The sequence below is a fragment of the Protopterus annectens genome, chromosome 7.part0 (genome assembly GCF_019279795.1).
Source record: "Protopterus annectens isolate FY-2018-M chromosome 7.part0, PAN1.0, whole genome shotgun sequence".
NCBI classification, from domain to species: domain Eukaryota; kingdom Metazoa; phylum Chordata; order Ceratodontiformes; family Protopteridae; genus Protopterus; species Protopterus annectens.
In genome coordinates, this window is record NC_056739.1 from 860344267 (window position 1) to 860361025 (window position 16759).

Genomic DNA, 16759 nt, shown 5'->3' on the forward strand with positions numbered 1-16759 from the left:
CCAGTGTCTCATTTTTATTTCATAACACTGCATTTATATTTTAGTTATTATTGGTGCGTGATATGAGACAGTTATTGAATGCAAATCAAAACTTTCAATTAAATGCACATGTAGTAGTGAAATACAATTTCTGTCTAGCCTAGCCCAGTTTTTGTACCTTGGGGAATAGTATGTAAATTCTCCCAGAGTTCCTACTACTGAATTCATTTGTTCTATACAAAATATTTTCATAAAGTTCTTAAAAAATCACCCTCTTTTTTTATATTTTCCCTTCTAGGCCCCCCAGATACATTCTCAGTGTTGCAAATCAAATTCCATTTCCAACCTATAAGCAATATTCCCTGCTGAAAGCTGATTATTTCTTCCAGAATTTTCTTAAGCTCCATTGTAGCAGTTTTAGGTGGAGTATAAATACATGCCAGCATAATCCTCCTTCCTTGCCAATAGCCTCTTACTACTACAAATATACCATTATTATAATTTTTCCTCTTCTATCACTATTGTAGCTCCTCTAGCAATTAATATAAGTACTCCAATTTCCTTTGTCCTAGAAAGTCTGCTGAATAACCATCCTGAATTCCCTTCTTTATCAAATTCTCAAGTTCAGTTTTTTCCAAATGTGTCTCCTGTAGCATGCAGCTGAGAACAATTTTGATCATTTTTAAGTTCCTCCCCCAGGAATTCTGCAATTCTTGGCTGACCTTTTTCAGAACAGGGGCAACTATTACACTATCAAAGTGAAATCAGTGGCCATATCGTCTGTTCAGATTGGTTAGAATCCCACGTCCATTGCATCCTTAAAACTATCTAAAGCTTTTTTAGAGGAATGTTCCTGTTATGACTTCCATTTAGAGACCCAATTCCTTGTTGGGATATTACTGTTTTACAACAAGCCCTAACAAGTACTCCATTTGATTTAAAATTTTTGTCATAGAAAACTATTTTCTTAGTTGCTGTTACTTCTGCTAGAAGAATTTCTAAGCTCCCTGCCTTGTCTACAAACCCCCTTACCTGTTTTTTCACAAAGACAGAGTGAGTTTGAGAACCAATTCTTCTTTTCTTCCAAAGGTGGCTTCTGAATCCTCTTTCAACCAAGCCATAAATCTTCCCAAATTTTTCCTAAACTTTTCAAACAAGGCTGAATACACATTGCACTTACCATATGTTTACCATCAATTGACCTTCTATTTACAGTGGGCATGAGATTTCAGAAAAACTGATCAGTTGTTCCTTCCTTACTCCCTTGTCAAAACGGCATAAGGAGTATTTAAGGTCATAATCACCTGTTGACTGCCTATATGCATTTTCTATATTTACAAGTAGCTGGGACTGTCCCTGACTGTGCCCCCAAAAGCCCATTCTACCAGATCAGCCTATTCATCAACAGTATTCTTTTCCATTCTTTGCATTCTTTGCAGCTGCCACTTGGTCCAAGGTTCACACATTAATTTCTCATTAGAAATTGGGCATATGATCTAGATCAATAACATCTTTTGATTCAGCTGTGCTAGAATATTTTTCCATGAGACCACTCAGGTGTTACTGCCCCATACATTGAGGAACAGAAAGAAAGACATCAGATATAAAGGTTATGTACTCACCATAGCAATATATCTGTATTGTATCTATCCATCCTTCCTCAACTCCCCTCCTGGGTCTGTATTAGTTTGCCGAAATTGCATTGCAGTGAACACCTAATCATCGACCCTAATTCAGTGAAAATCTTTTTAGTGATTTGCTGAATTTACAGAGGGCAAGGAAACACCTGCCCTACAGCACAATGAACCGAAAGCTAAGCAAATCGAACCCACCCAAGTAGGAGGCTTCACCCCCATACCACCCAATAAGGGGGGCTGCACCCCCCAACTATATATACCAACTCTGAGATTGCACTACAGTGGAGAAAAGGGCAAAATTGTGCTGTAGGGCAAGTATTTACTTGCCCTCAGTAAATTCAGTGAATCTCTGAAACAAATTTCTCTGTATGAGGGTTGATGATTAGTTGTTTGCTGCAATGTGATTTCAGCAAACTAATATAGATCCCCCTCCTACTTTACCCCTTCCATGTGTTTGACAGCATTTGATCATCTGGTTCCTGATTTTCTCTGACTGACCTAGTCTAGGCTGCTTGAGGTTAATTATCAAGACCTAAGTTTTTTTCAGCAGTTTTTTTTCTTTACTACCTCTATCTTAGATTCTATACTCTTTCTGTTTTTCTAGGGGCAGGCTCAAATTGAGGCATTTCACACAACACCAAGGATTATGGGTAAGGGGAGGAGCCTGAACACTGAATCCAGAAGCTTGAAGTGGCCAAAGTCAGATCCAAGATGCATCTGAGACCCATACATTGAGGAAGAATGGAAAGAGACAAAACAGATCTATTCTATTGTATTTGAAACAAATGCACACTGGTCTTGTAAAGCCAACTTTAAAAAGAGCAAAAGACAAGCCAGTGAGATGCATTCATCTACAGCCAGCTCCCTTTATTTTGTTTCTGTAATCCTCAATGATTTGCTACAAAACTACAAGTTTTATGATGCACAGACCACAGACATGAGGTGAAGTCAAGGGCATTCTCTGAAATCGGGACTGTCTTAGAAAATAAATATTTCAACATATTTCATATACATGCACACTAGTCCTGTAAAGACAAACTGTAAAATGATTGAACAACAAGATATAACTTGCTTTCAACCACAGCCAGCTTCATCCACACAATTTTCTGGCTGCAGTTCTCAATTATTATTACTGGTGATAGCAATTTGGAGCTCATTTTGGTTTTATTAGTTGTTAGAAACTTCCACTAGTATTTATATTATATTATATTTTATTTACAATCTTCAATTATTTGCTAAAAATAAAAGATTTTATTCGACACAGACAAAAACATGAGGCAAAGTCAGGGACAGTCTATAAAAAATAAACAGTCTCAACTTTGTTTTGCTCGGAAAGGGAAGTTAGAAAGTAATGCTTTCAGACTTTAAACTGAGAAAACAAGTTGCTTTCAACCAGACTTTAAAATAATAAAATGAAAATATGGTAAGTTGCAGACATCTACAGCTAACTCACCATTTAATGGCTGCAATCCTCTATGATTTGCCAGAAAACCAAATTATTGTGAAGCACAGACCAAAGTGTGAGGCAAAGATAAGTACAGTCTGCGAAATCAGGGGCTGTTTCAATTTTGTTTCACACGCAAAACAGCAGCAAGAAAGTAATGCTGCCTGACTTTAAATGGAGCAACAACAAATTGTTTTCATTCACAACCAACCTGCAACCCTGCAACCTCCCCCTCCCACGTACTGAAAGCATTTCTCAATGCTAAAATAATTGGTTGCCTGGTGGGAAGATAAAAAAAGATTTACTTCATGTTATCACAGCCCTCTACAGTAGTCTGCAGCTCAGCACAATAATAATTAAATAATTAATACTGATTCCCTACTCGTTGCCTTCCCAGTGAAACAAAAGAAGGCAATGAGCAGAAGGTTGCAGTGCTGTGCATGGGATTGTGGGGATTCATTTATTCATTTGTTTGTTTCTCTACTTAGAAACAAAGAAATAAATAATCAACAGGAAAAAAACAACCAACCTGTGCTGTGTAAATGTGAAACCAAACAAATAAAACAGAGTAAAGCAGTCCAAAAAAGTAGAATGATGATATGACACCAGGCTCTCATCATAAAACGAACAATCTTTTATTTTAAAACAACATAAGCGCTTTCACAGTTCTTACTGCTTTTTCAGATGTCAGAATAAAAATGCAGTCACACACACAGCAATGTATACAGAAATCCAACTAGCAAATCAATCAGTTAAGCAATTATGTATTAAAAGAATACAAACAATGAATGTAATAAAAATTAAAAAAAAAATCAGAGACGAACTTAAAATCATCTAATGCACATATGTATATGTAAAGCTCATCTAAAAAGTGAGCGTGTTTGTAACAAAAGTTTAAGGGGAACTTTATCATTTAGTCCTGATCCTTCACCTAGCTATCCACTTGCTCTCTAATATTTCAGTAGAATTTCTAACATCACCCAGTCTCTTAGTAGCTGCTACCTGTGCTATAACTTGAAACTTAAAACAATGTATGTATGAAGTGGGCTTCGCATGTTTAGAAAGAGCACTGCACTTAGTACCATTATTTACATGTCTTAAATGTTCTACTATATGTTCTCTCAACTGTCTATCGGTCTTGTCTACATAAAACTTCATGCAGGCAGTGCAGTATGCTAAATAAACCACATGAGAAGAAGTGCAAGTAGCTTGAACATCAAATACATACTGTTTACCCTGATCTGGATGTATAAACATACCAGTGGTGTCAATGTATCTGCAGCACTTACAAGTATGGTATTCACTCAAAATTCTGCACTTTCAGGAGTTTCTGCTTTCGGTCTTCCGGTCTTAGTTTTGTGGACTTTGGTAATGTCAGCTTTTGCGATAAGTACACCCAAATATACACATACATATATATGTGTGTGTGTGTATATATATATATATATATATATATATATATATATATATATATATATATATATATATATATATATATATATATATATATCATGGCATACATGCATTTAGCCAACGATTATATTACCAATGTATAACATGTTGAAAGCAGTGTGGCAAAATCCCAAAAAAGTGATCACAAGAGTTGTGAATCGCAAAATATCGCCCCCTTTTTGACCCATGGTAGCATTGATTTAGATGGTTGAGCAGTTGGAAATGTCAAATTCGGTGTTATTTACGACATTCCGACCATCCGGCATTCTGAAATTTGAGGTTTAAAGTTGGTGTTGTGCATGATCGAGCAATGTGTGCTCGATCAAATGAATGTATTCCATATAAAATATATATGTGGGTCTACTTTGTTTCATTGAATCTCATGTCACTGAATGTCATTTCATCCTGACCACTTTGCTGAAAACTCAAATTACTGAAAACTCATTTCACTGAATCTCATTTCACTGAACTGCAGTTAGTATATATATATATATATATATATATATATATATATATATATATATATATATATATATATATTTCTATGGGACTGTGTAGAGTACTGTAAGGCAAGTAAAAAGTATATGCCCTTTTCCCCACTGTAGTGTGATCCTGGAGTTAGTATATATAGTTAGGGGGGTGTGGGGGGCAAAGTCCTCCACATTGGGGGGGTATGAAGGGCATAGCACCCCCATTTAGTTTGAGTACATATTGTCTTCCAGTAGAGAGTTAGTCATTGGTGTTGCAACTATGCATGTCTATTGTTTAAAATTCATTGTTTTGAAGTTTTTGATAAAATAAAATATAAAACAAATGAAGTGGGGGGGCTATGTCCTCCACCCCCCCAATGTGGGGGGTTGTGCCACCCACACCCTCCCAACTATATATACCAATTCCAGGATTGCACTACCGTGGGGAAAGGGGTATATACCTTTTACTTGCCTTACAGTACTCTACACACTGTCATATATACTAAGTTCAGTTCAGTGAAATGAGATTCAGTGAAATGAGTTTTCAGTAATTTGTGTTTTCAGCGATGTGGTCAGGGTGGAATGAAATTCAGTGAAATGAGATTCAACGAAACAAAGTAGACCCATATATATATATATATATATATATATATATATATATATATATAAAACATGTACATATATTTATATATATAATCCGTGGTGGTGGTGCTGCGGTAGCGTTGTCGCCTCACAGTAAGACGCTGTCCAGTTCGACTCTCAGTTACAGCGTCTTCTGCATGGAGACGTGTGAATGGGCGTATCTTCATTGAAGGTTGTGCGTCAGGGCTGGCAACTCGGTACATAAAAATCAACTGCCAATCATTAGCGGACCGGAGTTCCGCTGTGGCGACCCCTAACTGGGAAAAGCTGAAAGTCACAACAACAACATATATATATATCACTAAGACCCAGAACATATATACATGCATATATATATATATATATATATATATATATATATATATATATGTATTTATATATCAAAACACCAAGGCACAGCACCAGCCCTTTGTGTAGAACAGAAATATAATAAGCTCGACCATAGCCAGTACAAAGAAGCCCTATTTTCTTTTCTAGGTAGCAATGGGTAGTGGGATATAATGTTTGAGATCCAGAACATCATCTTTTGGATAACACACAAAAGCATTCCTTCTGAGGACCAGCACATCTTCAGAGCATACAAAACTTAAAAAAGGAGCCAAATTTAACCAAACAAATATAGGAAAAATTGGTGGTAAACTGGATATATAAAAAAAACTTGATAATGAATTAAATATATTGAAATGTAAAGTAAATATTATCAAACAATTACAGACACACACACACACACACACACACACACACACACACACACACACACACACACACACACACACACACACACACACACACACACAGTAGTATAAGCCCAGAGCTACAGGGGTCTGAGGTTCACTGCCATTGTAGTTTGCGTGTTCTTCCTGTGTCTTCAGTGGTTTTCTTTTTCAAAACATGTTGACTGAAGTGTGTGTATATAAGCAGTTTAGCATATACACATTATATACTCATTCACAGCTACTGCAACATCACCAAATGACTGAAAACATAATAATTACTTGTGCTTGTTTTGATGAAGAATAGTTACAGAAATAAATTATTTAACTGGCACTTTTACATTCCAACACTACATAAGCTGATAGCATTTCATTTTTATTAAAATAAATATGATCTGCCATCAGAATTTCAAGAACTCTTAAAATATAATGTGTGTAGTCGTGGATAGCCTTGTTTAGCACTAAGTTTTCACTGACTTTACCAGAGTTATGGTTGCTTTTACCTGTTGAAGTATGACAGTTTAAGTTTATGCTGTTACATTTTTTTCTGTTAATGTAAATGTCTCTATTTATGTGTGATGCAGTTTTGCCACATAAAGTAATAGGTTCATAGATTAGTACTAGACTAACTGCATTTGTGGGCCGTTTTAAGCATAGCCAATTACTCCATGAAAGAATGAAACCTTGCACCTAGTGTCTGTAAGGTACATATCTTAACTATTATGCCAACCTCCCACCCTTCTTGGAATCTTTGTCTACTACTCTCTCAGATATATTCAGTATATTATATTTAAGTTGAAATCCTTTTCATAGTAAATAATTTTTCAAAAAAATTGTTTTTACTAATAAGGCAGGTGAATGTAGAAATGTTCACCTCTTTTTTACACATTGTTCACATTTCTGAGTAAATGGTAGCTTCTCTGACCATGTGCATTAGCTAAAGTGATAAGAAACACAGTCAAAGAAGTTTGAAACTAGGCTTGGATCAAATCACCTGAAAACTATTTTACTAGGGCCCTCTTTGTGACATAATGTAACATTTTGTTAAAGTGTAATATACTTAACTTAAAACATTTTAGTTTTTATTATTATTATTATTATTATTATTATTATTATTATTATTATTATTATTACATACATTTGTTAACTGGTATCCCCACTGTCCCTGTACCTTTTTAGGGATGAATTGAGGCCACTGTCTAGTTAAGTGATTTGCTCACAGTCATATGGAAATCGAGGTAGAAGGAATCAAATTCTGTAGCTTTGATCAGGAAGCATCTCATTGTAGTCTGAATACATAAAATACAGTGTTGATTCTATAATCTGTACATTTAAATAGTATCTGAGAAACTGTTAGTTGACACTTTTGTATCATGTTAACAAGCACACCTAGCTGAAACAAAACACTTAATAACTATTTAACAGATATTTCACAATCTACACATTGCACTTGCTGACAAGACACTAAATAGACACATTACAGTGTAGCATAGTGGGTCAGTGATCTCCTCCTTTTAACTTTAGGACCCAGGTTTAAATCCCAGACCTTGCCTTTGTTAATTATGCATGTGAAGTTTGCATGTTGTTTTCATGCCTTTATGGGCTTTCATCAGGTACTCATTTTTTTCTCCCACAGGTGTGCTTGATTGTATAGCATGTGTAACCTTGCCCTTATGGGTTATGCCATGGCCGAAAAAAAGTTTCATAAACTAGACCCCTTACTAGAAAACAAATGATGGGTGAATAAATCTGTCTATGCAACTGGAGGCTTTTGACAGACTTAAGGCTGTGAGCTGCTGAGAAACTTCTTCCTGTAATTCAGGGTTTGATTCTATCAGCTTCCAATTACCCAATGTGTGACTCTCTCTGACTGTTGTTGACAGAGCTCCCAAGCCAAGTCTGCAAAAAAGGTTCATGTGGCTCAGTGCTCTGTCTCATTTAACAAATACAAACAAAACAAATGAATAAGTAAACAGGCAAACAAACAAACAAATTAATAAATAAATAAAACAAATGATGAAACAGTAAAAAAGAAGGCTGAAAATGTAATTAGTGTTCAGACTACGTGAGACTGGCAGATCAGGGATGAAATTCAGTAGTACAGCAGGGTTACTCCCATCTACAAAGTATAAAGGAACTGAAAGGGAGAAAATGAGGAGATATAAAAACAAAACTTTTATCCTTAGCTGTGCTTGCCGATGATGCATGGTTGCTGTTGAAAGATAAAGAGACATTGATGAGGGTTTAGCAGTGGTATAAGATATTTGAGAGAAAAATAATTGTTTTAACATAGAAAGAAAACAGGTTATTATATAAGCAGAAATATGGAATATGATGTAATATTCATTCTTCTTTCATGAAATTTAAGTGAAGTTTGCTCACACATCCATCACTATTAGTGGTATAATGTAATAAGAATGAAATTCTGTATACTATATATTACCATGTGAATGCAACCCTTTACAGTGTAATGGCGAATTTTATTTTGCTCCTTTTGTCTTAGCAGAAATATTTACTATCTATGTATACTGTATGGATCTTTGGTGTATATATTTGTCAGGTGAAGTTTTTCTCCCTGGGCCGCCGCTGAGAAGAAATGTTATTGCCCAGTTAGACTTCAGGTAATCAAATGCAATAAATAAATAAATAATGTTTTCTGTAGATTCATTTGGTAATTTAACAGCTTCAATTAATTCCAGAACCTTCTAGAACTTTATCAAGTTGTCTGGATGTAAAAATGTTGTATACCTGTGCATATATGTGTGTATGTATGTATATATATATATATATATATATATATATATATATATATATATATTCATATGTATTTATGTATATATGTTTTGTGAGGAAAAAGAGGATTGGGAACATGGGAAGTTGAATGAAGGAATCTGTAGGCACAAAAAACAACAAAAGTAGAGTAAACAAGAAATCAGAAAATAAAGTATTAAAGTAAACAGTTGAAAGTGGAAGAGGAGGAATTTAAAAAATGAAAGGAAGCAGGTCTAAATGAAAAATGAAAGACTGTTCTGTTATCGAGTTATGGGAAAATAAAATTATATAAACAAAGGAAATACATAAAAATTCTAAATCCAAAATAATTCTTGATTATACATCAGAAGCCTGTGGTTTTGTGCTGGGACCTCTCCTGTTTGGTATCTACTTTGGTGTTCCTCAGGGTATCTACTTTGGAGTTCCTCAGGACTCCATTTTAGGTCCTTTACTATTTTCCATCTTTATTAATAACCTACCCACTGCCATCCCAGATGCATCCTGCATCCAGTATGCAGATGACTCCACCCTGATCTGCTCAGCCTCCTCCCCAACAGCCCTGCAAAGCCTAACCCAGAGTACATTCAACACAGTTGAAAAGTGGCTCTCTAATCACCGTCTTCTGTTGAATCCCAGTAAGGCCAAACTGTTACTCTTTACCCCCACTTGCAGGTCCCCCCACTTTCCTTTACTATAACATCAAACAATGACACCTCTATTTCGCCAGATATTCAAACCAAGCTGTTAAGGGTAATAGTAGACAATAATCTCAAATTCGACCTACACATCAATAAGACTATCAAAACCATTAACAAAAAGCTTGGCTCGCTATATAGAAATAAACCTTTTCTAACCCCTACAGCTAGAATCGCTATCACCCACTCTCATCTCCTCTCTATCCTTCTATATGCTTCCCCTATACTCTGTAACCTAAACAAATCAGAACTTACCAAATTCTCTCACTGCTACCACCATATTGCCAGGTTCACCACTGGATCAACATATAGGACACATCACTGCCACAACCTCAAACTCCTAGGGTGGCAAGAACTGCCAAGCTTAATACAGTTCAACCAGCTAATAGTAGCACATAATATTCTCAACCAACCCGAAAACACCCCTGCCCTTAAAACTATCATAAAACCATACAGTAACTCCAGACCTCTACCCTCATCCAACAAGCTGTTAGTTCAAACATTGAAAGCTAATAACTCAGCTGGTGACTCCCTATTTGCCAACTCCGTTGGGAAAACTTGGAACTTACTTCCAGCAGACAATACCCTGGAACCCTCTCTATGCCTCTTCAAAAATGGCCTCAAACATTATTATAAAATGCACTGGCTCTGTCCATGTTCCAACCCTGATTAATCCCCATAGCAACTCCCTAACTCAACAGCAATGTACTAGCTTCTTGCTCACAAATGCTTCCAATGGCAATGTTGTTCTGTACACTTCTTTGTAATATAGTGTTGCTGTAATCCACCTGTTAATTAACTTTTACATTCTATAACATGCTGTTAAACTGTGGATCCCTCTTGAGGGACACACCTTGCTTCTTATAAAATCTGCTTGTTATTTAACTGTTGCTTGGGATGTTTGTTTTTGTCTGCTCAATTGGAGCTTTTTTCCACTGTTATGTTGTAAAACCCTTAATATGTATGCATGTTTTTGTTTGTATGTTTGGAGCTTTTCTCCCCGCGCCTCCGCTGAAAATGGATATGCATCCAGTCGGACTATCCCGGTCAACAAATGTAAAATAAAAAAATAAATAAATACTTTTCTGAAATAAAAGCCAATACCAAAGGGCTCTGGCTGACTACATTTGCAGATCACTGCAAGCTAGGAGCAATCATTGAATTCCCAAATGACTTGGCTGTTCTGCAGGAAGGTTTGTCACAAATAAGTAACTGGTGCCAAAATCATGGACTGAAACTAAATGCCAAAAAATGCACTATTGTATCCTTTGGAAAGTTATCCACTTAAATGTTGACAATACGCCCATAAGAGTTGGCCAAGTTGTTTGGGATTTAGGAACTTACGTGGACAGTTACCTAAGTTTTGACCAACATGTGTCCATCACTGTAAGAAAGACCTTCTATATTGCACAGCTTATGAATAAAAGGATTGTGCCTAGATTTAGGGGTGTCACTGTCCCGTTTTACTCAGCCATCATTAGGCTAGTCATTAACTATAATGCCCCCTTTGGCATGTATATTTACAGATACATGCAACAACTGGAATGCCCAAAGAGATACCTTAATAAAAGGATGCAAGGCCTAAATAACATGTTCTACATAGACCAACTCAAAGCCATGTCACTATACTTGGTGTCTTAAAGACTGCTAAGAGGTAACCTGTGTCTGGCATAAAAGCATCCTCTGACCCAGTACAGATGGATTTACTGCACATCAGCAAATCAAATGGCATCAAAATACTTGGTATAGGGACTTAAATCTCTTCTGAAAAATCAACTGAATGGTTTGGTGGGACAGATATATCTTGCAGAGGATACCACTGCTCTGGAACAGACTTCCCATCCACATAAAACAAAGTTCATCCCAGTCTATATTCAAGTGCAACTTGGATGTATGGATGAAAACAGAAATTTTACCTCAGGACTGTCCCCTGTACTACTAATAGACCGAGGCAGCTCTTAAATGCTTTATGCCATATATGGGTCCCTATAAATATATATATATATATATATATATATATATATATGTGTGTGTGTGTGTGTGTGTGTGTGTGTGTGTATATATATATATATATATATATATATATATATATATATATATATATATATATATATATCGCCTCACAGTAAGACGCTGTCCGGTTCGATTCTCAGCTAGAGCGTCTTCTGTGTGGAGACATGCGTGAAAGGGCGTATCTTCATTGAAGGTTGTGTGTCAGGCCCAGCAAGCCGGTACATAAAAATCAACTGCCAATCATTAGCGGACCGGAGTTCCACTGTGGTGACCCCTAACCGGGAAAAGACGAAAGACACAAACATATATATATCATTATTGACCACTGGATGGCTAAGACCAATCTCTAACCAAATGGGATAGCTTAATTCACAAAAAAACGAAATTAAGTAGGCTTAAAATGGCCTACAAGGGAAGCTAACCTTGTACTTGCCTATGAACATTTATTTATTTATTTATTTTATTTTACATTTGTTGACCGGGATAGTCCAACTGGATACATGTCCATTTTCAGTGGAGGCCTAGGGAGAAAAGCTCCAAGTTAGAACATACAGTAAAAATCACAAAATGATTACAAGTTACACATAGTTTACAGGGATCCAGTTGAGCAAGCAGGTAATACAAATCATATATTTTTAAAACAGTGTTGATAAATTGACTAGGCAATGTGACATAATTACAGACTATAGAGGAGGATCTAGTTGGGTTTTGAACAAGGACATAGCCAGTGAGTTTTAAAGTATAACTTGAGTCTTTTTTTGAACTGAGTAAGAGAGGGTTCAAGAGTAAGATCAGCAGGAAGAGAGTTCCAAGTTTTGCCAAAAGAGTTAGCAAACAGTGAGTCCCCAGCAGAGTTGTTGGTTTTGGGTGTTTGAACCAGTAGATCATTAGAAGAGCGAAGTGATCTCAGGTTGCTGTAAGGGTTGATGATATTTTTAAGTGCAGGTGTATTATCAGGGTGGTTGAGAACTTTATGGGCAATTATAAGCTGGTTGCATTGAAGTAGGCTAGGCCATTCTAGCCACCCCAGAAGATTTAGGTAGTGACAGTCTTGGGTCCTATAGGCCGTGCCTGTTGCAAATCTAGCAATATGGTTGTAACAGCTGGAGAGTTTGCTAAGAGTGGATTTGTTCAAATTAGTGAGCAGAGGGGAGGCATAGAGAAGAGTGGAGAGTAGCAAATGGAGTAAGGAAAGGTTTGATCTTATAGAGGGAGCCAAGTCTTTTGTTAACAGTTTTGATAGTTTGATTGACATGGATATCAGATTTGAGGGTGTTATCTATTGTGACATCTAAGAGTTTGGTTTGCACATCTGGGGAGATAATGGTACCATTCTTAGATTTTATGGTAAAGAGTAATGAGGAAGAATTACAAGAGGGTGAGAAAGGAAACAACTTTGTTTTGTTAGGGTTTAATATCAGCTGATGGTTAGAGAGACAGTTTTCAACTATATTGAAAGTATTCTGGGTTAATGTAATTAGATCTGTCAGGGAGGTGGCTGAACAAATGAAGGTGGAGTCATCTGCGTATTGGATACAGGTAACATTTGGGATGACGGAGGAAAGGTCATTAATAAGGAGAGGGAAAAGAAGGGGTCCTAGTATGGAGCCCTGGGGGACACCTAGGGTGACGGGTAGACAGGTTGATAGTTTGTAAATGGTATTACTTATGAGAATGTTGTATTTATGAAACAAGGAATGGGACTGAAGAAAGGAATGTGGATAGGTAATAAGTATAGTAAAAAAGATACTCCTGGAAAACAATATATAAAAAATGATTGTGGAAACACTGGAAAAAATAAATCGATGTACTAACAAATATAAGAAAAGGAGGGGTAAAATGTATGTAGTAACTTATGGAGTGTATTAACGATGTTGCTTTTTTATTATTCTATTAGCATTGCATTTCACATTCAAGTTCATTTAAATGCTTTTTACAAAACACCATAAGTTTAAAGGCAAAACAAAGTAAAAAATGACATGAATTTGTTATTCTTATTTGTGTATTGTAAATGGTATGAAGGATGTGTATTTTAAATGAAAAATACTGTACTCTTTTCAATCAGTGCCACAGAATCTTAATATCTCTTAAAAGGATTCCTGTTTTACTTATTATTGAAACTATTTAACATCTACAGAAAAAAGTGTTTTAGTTCCAAAACAATGTAAAACTGCTTTGTGGTTACAAGCTATAAAGTAAAATTAGATTTAACTGAAACTAATAGTTACAGAATGTAAAAGTCTACACTTTTCTCAGTGTCTGTATCATTACACACAACTACTTGATAACAAACTTTCCAATTATATATAATTTCAGGTGATCGATTTTGCAAAACCAAAGTGTCTTTTCATTTAGTAATTTAACAGCTTCATTTAATTCCAGAACCTTCTAGGAAAAACAAAGTTGCACTGATTGGATAGTCATCTCTGTAGATGAAAAACTACCTTGATTTGATGCATTTTTCCAGTTTCATGAGACTAAGCACCCATTTGCTGTTTTGATATATATAAAATTGTACACATTGTTGTCAGGAATATGCATTTTCATAACTGTGAACACCAAAAAGAAGAAAGGTTGTGTGCAAAATAAACAAACCACAAACCAGCCAGAAAACAGCACACAAATGTCCAATCACGAAAATAATGGCCACACTATAAAGCCCGAAGGTCACTAGTTTATTATTCACACTAACGCTCCAAATTAACACTGCGTTTTCATCTCCAAATACAAAAGACATCTGATGAAGTCGTTTGTATTTGGAGACAAAAATGCAGTGTTAATTTTGAACGTTAGTGTGAACAATAAACTAGTGACCTTTGGGCTCTATATTGTGGCCGTTATTTTCATGACTGGATGTTTGTGTGCTGTTATCTGGCTGGTTTGGCATTTTCATAACTGTATGACATGATCCGCTGTGGTGATCCCTAATGGGAGCAGCCAAAAGAAGAAGAAGATAATTGTATGACTTGAGACTGTTCGAAGTTACAGAGACTACAGACTGGACGCTGCAGTGCACCACCAGGGATGCAAATATTACATCCAGTGTTTTAAATGACATCCTAATAGCTGCCCCAGACAGATCTGCAACATCTTTGATGTGTCTGTCTATTCAAGCTGAAACAAGAAAATCTTTATGTTTAGTTGGCTGCTTCGCTTTCAAAATCTGTTAGCCTAACCATTATTCATTATGACTGCTCTTTAAAGGGATTCAGTAACCACTTTCAAAGGTAAACTACTGGCTCACAAAATATTCAATATATCATATGTAAGATGCTTATAAGTGGATCAAATCAGCCTCAAGTTGCCTGTTCACTGGTGACCTGATTTGGATAGTAGACTAGGCCACACATGCCTGTCAGTGACTAAAGAAGTAAGGAGCAGTAAGTACTGCTATGGGATTCAGTATTCTATGTGATTTTGCCATCCTCCTGGTGGAAACTTAAAAAACAGCAGGAGAAAAAGACTCAACACTAATAGGAATCTAATTTGTAGGCACATTCCCCTACCTGACCAATACAGGAACAAATGATTAGTAGAGAGATAGTCTGAGTGACATGGTTGACTAAGGATTCACAAGTTGTTGTTGTTGTTGTGTCTTTTGGCTTTTCCCAGTTAGGGGTTGCCACAGCGGAACTCCAGTCTGCTAATGATTGGCAGTAGACTGGAGAAGAAAAAATTATAAGTGATGCATAATGTTTGCAACTACAGTTGTTTCAATGTGGTCTGTGATGTATACTGTTTGCAACTAAAGTGGTGTCATGTTGTTTGTTTTTCATGTGTATAAATGCAAGATTGCCTATGTCACGTGAAAATTTAATAAAGATGTTAGTTGGGAAACAAGGTTTTATATGGCCTTTGGATATCTGCCAAAACTGTATTCCTTTTGTCTGTATGCAGACTATTTACTGAATTGGTTACTGAACAATAAAATTATCCCTGACTCTACTTAAACAAACGTCTGGCTTTTAAGTCTGTAGGTGAGCCACTGAATGACCTAATCACAGTGTACATCATATGCAGACTGGCTATTTAACAAAATCATAGGCTGCGTGACAGCTCATTAGTTCATGTCTTTTGTGTGTTGCCTAATACTTTCAGGCGTGTTTAGAAAATGTTATGCAACTCTTAGGCAAACTTGTGTATCCTTCCTCTCAGAGTTCCAGTAATCAAAGGAATCACCTGCAACAGCCTGCTGCCTTTATCAAATAATGTCTTTACCTAGCCCTTCACTGACCTCATGAACTGTTCTGTGGCTCCTTGCTTTGTTGTCTATTGCCATTTACTGGATGATGCCTAGATCTAAGCCTATCATTTTTATCTTAGAGAACACATACAAGATGCCATAAACAGTTCATATTTATCCCATGATCAAAGTCTGTTAGTTGAGATGAGATAATTGCAACAAAACCCAAGGAGTGCTACAAAAGAACCTGCTACAATAGCTAATAAAACCAGTTTCTACTATTATTGTTCATTGGTGGAGCTTTTATAATGCACTGGTGCTCAAGAATTGGCGTAAAAACAATGAGTAAAGATTCACAATACATCCTCAAATAAAGTTAAAGCAAACTGTAAATCTATTAAAAAAGTGAGGGTAGAAAAATCTGATTGTAAGAAAAATGATAAAATAAGCTTTTTTGCAGTTGGCAACCCCCTATACCTTCTCATTCCCACATTTATACATATACTATCTCCTAGACTCCAAAACCTTGGGGTAAGGAGAAATTTCTTTATCCAAACAGTTCTATGACAGGATCAGAGGTTCATATGTGTAAACAAGGCTAACCACTACTAATGCCCTTATAAGCCTAGTCATGCAACCAAAATGTGATCCTCAAATTTGATTTATATAGGTGGTGATTTACCAGCTGCCTCTGTCCATCATAAACATAGGAGTCAGAGCAGGGGTGAATTTCTGATTACCCATCCATTGATCCAAGTT